Source organism: Dermacentor silvarum, chromosome 1, assembly GCF_013339745.2.
Source record: "Dermacentor silvarum isolate Dsil-2018 chromosome 1, BIME_Dsil_1.4, whole genome shotgun sequence".
Lineage (NCBI taxonomy): Eukaryota > Metazoa > Arthropoda > Arachnida > Ixodida > Ixodidae > Dermacentor > Dermacentor silvarum.
This window is the reverse complement of record NC_051154.1, coordinates 132921604-132926537: the sequence shown is the minus strand read 5'-3', so window position 1 is coordinate 132926537 and position 4934 is coordinate 132921604. Positions and strand designations below refer to the sequence as shown.

Below are 4934 nucleotides of genomic sequence, written 5' to 3'. Positions count from 1 at the left end.
TGTTCGACTGCGCTTTGCTAGACGGAAAAGGCGTTGTTTCTTATTTGAAAGTCTTTTTAATGTCGTGGAAAACCAAGGAGAGCGTTTCTTTCCGGAAAGTCTGTGCAGTGGCACATATTTAGCGACAAGTGGCGTGGCTTTGTTTTTAAACAAGTTCCAATTTTCTTCTACGGTACGGCTGAAAAATTCTGGTATACAGTCGTGAATGAATACAGCAAACTCATTATTAATTGCAGTGTAATCACCGCTCGCATAATCTCTGATAAATTTTACATTGTTCTTCTCACATCTAACGGGGCCTGTCACAAAAAAAAATGTAAAAAACAGTGATCGCTTAGTCCGGGGAAGCAAGTTAAAGAATGTACTAAGTTTGGTTCAGTGACAAGGATAAAGATTTGGCAGCCGGAAATGACAGCACTTCGGTGAGGCATGGTCCGCTTGCATGAAAGACGGCTTCGCTGGCCTCACAGTGGCACGGGTCCTCGGTCGACCGGTCGGGCGAGCTGGTACCTCCACCATTTGCTGCAGGCATAGCCAGCACTTGCGCATGGGTAGCGCCGGTCAGGTTGTCCCACGCAGCGAATCCGATAAAGATCTGCATCCAAAACGAAAATGTGTTTGAAGCAATTGGCGGCTGCAGTGCTTCCATGCCCACTGAAGAGGCGCCAGTCATTCCAGCTCCATGCCCACTGAAGAGGCGCCAGTCATTCCAGCTGCTGCTGCTGCTGCTGCTGCTGCTGCTGCTGCTGCTGCTGCTGCTGCTGCTGCTGCTGCTGCTGCTGCTGCTGCTGCTGCTGCTGCTGCGCTGCTGCTGCTGCTGCTGCTGCTGCTGCTGCTGCTGCTGCTGCTGCTGCTGCTGCTGCTGCTGCTGCTGCTGCTGCTGCTGCTGCTGCTGCTGCTGCTGCGGTGCTGCTGCTGCTGCGCTGCTGCTGCTGCTGCTGCTGCGGCTGCTGCTGGCTGCTGCTGCTGCTGCTTGCTGCTGCTGCTGCGCTGCTGCTGCTGCTGCTGCTGCTGCTGCTGCTGGTGGCTGCTGCTGCTGCTGCTGCTGCTGCTGCTGCTGCTGCTGCTGCTGCTGCTGCTGCTGCTGCTGCTGCTGCTGCTGCTGTGCTGCTGCTGTGCTGCGCTGCTGCTGCTGCTGCTGCTGTGCTGCTGCTGCTGCTGCTGCTGCTGGCTGCTGCTGTCTGCTGCTGCTGCTGATGCTGCTGCTGCTGCTGCTGCTGGTGCTGCTAGCTGCTGCTCTGCTGCTGCTGCTGCTGCTGCTGCTGCTGCTGCTGCTGCTGCTGCTGCTGCTGCTGCTGCTGCTGCTGCTGCTGCTGCTGCTGCTGCTGCTGCTGCTGCTGCTGCTGCTGCTGCTGCTGCTGCTGCTGCTGCTGCTGCTGAATAGAATAGAATAGAATAGAATAGAATAGAATAGAATAGAATAGAATAGAATAGAATAGAATAGAATAGAATAGAATCGCAGAGTATTTCAGAATCGCAGAGTATTTCAGAATCGCAGAATAGAATCGCAGATATTCAGCTGCTGCTGCTGCTGAATAGAATCGCAGCAGCAGCAGCAGCAGCAGCAGCAGCAGCAGCAGCAGCAGCAGCAGCAGCAGCAGCAGCAGCAGCAGCAGCAGCAGCAACAACAACAACAACAACAACAACAACCTAACTTCACCCATCCGAAACGGGGGAAAAAGAGACGAATCAAACGTTAGGAAATACCCTAACTAAAATTTGTGCTGTTTTGTGTCTTCTTTCACGTTTTCCTTTTCCAGCAAGTGCGAGCCGAGATACCTCGCAAGGAGATATCAGCGAAGCAGGACCGCCAAGACACTCTTCCGGCGAGCAGGCGCATGCCGCTGGGCAGTCATGTCGTATGCGCTCCTCCACCATCTCCCGAAGCAGGATATACGGATGATGCTCCGTTCATGCTGCTGCCCGTTGCTCCTCATCAGTTCGTCGTAAGGTCAGCACTCCCATCTGCAAGGCACGAGCAGCCGCGGTGGTGGCTGGCCCTGGGCAGAAGACGGGGCGGACGTTTCCAAAAGCGAGCACCACAACACTCTCAAAGAAGGGGAAGAATCGGAATATATGGCCTCGAGCGGTGGGGGGAAGCGCACTAACAACTCCATTGTGCTCGGCCGGGACACGGCCGTCGATGTGCTGATACCGCGAGTCGGCCCGCGAACCAGAGCAGTGACACGGGCAGCAAGTTGGGGGCGGCGGCCGTTCGGATGGAGAGCGCGGAGGCCGCGATTGAGTGAGCGCGGCGATTACGCGCTTCTCCCAGCGTTGCTGGCCCTGCAACGACGTCCACTCGTCGACCCAGTCCCGTACCTCGTGCGCGCCCCGCTGGCGGCATCCATGAAGGCCTGCATCGCGGGCCTAATGGCATCCCTCGTCGAGTCACCAATAGTCGCCAAAAGCCGCCAGTACGCGCCCTCGTACCAATGCAGTTGGTGTGCAACTTTTGTTTTTCTTTTTTTCATCATTAAATTATTGATTTTTCATTATTTTCTTTCTTTCATTATTGTTTTTCATATATTAAGATCAGATCTCTGGTGACGTGTGTGTATTCATGAATGTGTGAGTGCTATTTGGAAAGTTTGGGTTCCAGAACGCCTCACCTCACTATGCTTTTATTTGTGCTGATGTCGCTCAAGAAGTTGGAGCCTGCAGCGCTGCTATACTTGACTGAAGGTCCATTCAGATGTTATGGTAGCATAACAGTCGCAAACAAACAAAAAAGTGAGGTGAGGTAATAAAAATTCAAGTGATCAAAAATAATGGGAAACTGGCCCAGATCCCGACTCATCGCGTTCTTTTCTTATCAGTCCTTGTTGCGAGCATTCGAAGTCTGCTGGCTCGTCCACAACCAATCAGAAAAGTCCTTGCAACAAAGGACGAGTTTGGTTGCACCCAGTCTTGCCGTGCACTACATTGAAGTGGTGCCGGACGCCCACCGCAGAGCAAGCAGTGGGGGCCGGCCGCACTCGCCATCGTCGGGTACATTTTCTTTAAAGCGTCTCGCTGTCCCAGGGCAAGGGATTAAGGCAAGGGATGAAGTGCGGGTCGCGCCACGTCCAATGCAGGATGCCCATCGTCGTACAGGGATCCCAGCATGTGGCACTCTTTCCTCATGGAACGCGGCGCGTTCATATCGGGGCGACTGCATTTGTCACAGTCCCAACAGCGTGCATTAGGTTTGCCCGCGGCACATAATCACTACAGTGGTAGCTGTGACTGTTACTCTGCTACATAGTGATTCTATTCTATGAATGTTACTCTGCTACCTCAATGATTCTATTCTATTTTTTCCCTGCACAAAAAGCTTGCTCCTTTATCTAAATACAACAGTCGCTCACAAATGAGCCCCGTGCCTTATCCTTTCCGATGAAACGTTAACAATCTGTCTGACAGCCCGCACAAAGTAGGCGTTTTCCGTGTGAGGCGACGGGTTTGCGTCACATGCCCCGAATATTCCTTGTGTGCGGTTCATGCGTACACCTACGTGACTTTGCTGAAATTGAAATTATATTTAATCATCACTGGCTGAAAAACAGGTATGGTACAAGACGTAAACGTTTATTCCAGTGGCTAGATTTACACATCAGAGCACCTAAGGAATGATTATTTTCCGTTTTCGTGAGTATAAACCGTCACTATCACATACGCTCTTGACAACTATTCGCACGACGGCAAGTATTTTCTGACTGTCCCTTTGTATATCCTCGACAAGCATGTACTTGTGGGACCATAGGTTGCTCAGAGGAGTATCTTTTCATTCAATACATTTCCAAATGAACACGATTTCCTCTGAAAAGTTCATTGTTAGGCTAGTTGGTACACAGTCCTTAAATGAAAACCAGCAGGTATCAACGGGACAAGGAAGGTAGACAGTCGATGTCTGTCTGCCTTCCTTCGCCAGTTTACGTGCACTGTTTGCCAATGTACGATCTCTTCGAGGCGTTCAATAAGCATCGATTCAATACCAGGAACTGTAACATAGAGGAGAACACCAATAGCATAATGCGAGGACTTCAAGCGACATGATGGATCGAAAATGTGCGCCTAATAGCGCAGAACGGAATTATTTTCGAAGAAGTTCCTTGGGCCCAGTACCGGAATACTAAAGCATTCTTGAATGTGAGAACAAGCTGTTTCTTATCTGGGTCAAAAGGGCACATAACGTGCACATATAAGGTCTCGCAATGTTCTCGTGCCCGACGTTACTCGAAAACCACAGGCCCGTATGTATAGTTCCTTTATTAGAAGAGCACTTCGTAGACCGCCAGCCAATCGTAATAGAGAACATTGGTGCATGCTGCCGGCTACAAACAGCTCATACGAACTAAACGCTTTTGGAATTCACTCCCTATAGGTATAGTTGGGGAGTGAAACAACACTGGACATTGTGTTGTTTCAGTTTGTTAGCTGACGAGATATGCAACTGTGGCGGTATTCTGTAAGATTCCAATTAGTGGACTGTCCATTTCGGCTGTCGCTGATTGGCTGCTGCTTGACGTGCAGGAAGGTGCCAGCCTTCCTGCACGTGAAGCAGCAGCCAATCAGCAACAGCCGAAATGGACAGTCCACTAATTGGACTCTTACAGAATAGCGCCCCTGTGCAGCGAAGTGTGCGATCCTCTTTCCCGCATTCCATGAAAGGATAACTAACGTTTGCTTGCTGCCGACAAGCTTCGAAGTAAAGGGTCCACGCCTGTGTAACTATGTAGAAAAAGCTCGATGGCCGACGCCATGTACGAAGCTGGACTGAGAAGGTGGTAGAGGAAATGGGGGCTAAGCTGAAAATAGTTCACGTATAAAGCTCCTGCAATCGCCGCCGCCAAAACTTCCACTTCCTCGTCTTCGTTTCTATGACGTGAAAAGTTATATGGACTTCTCAGAAGCTTATAGCTCGCCCATGTCGCGACAGGCATGACGTTGGC

The 4934-nt window shown here is 51.0% G+C and overlaps 1 pseudogene; it reads right to left on the bottom strand.

The window, feature by feature from the left end:
* Positions 1 to 746: 746 nt before the first annotated feature.
* LOC125946296 (ice-structuring protein 4-like) lies at positions 747 to 2985 on the bottom strand (annotated as a pseudogene).
* Positions 2986 to 4934: the final 1949 nt, after the last annotated feature.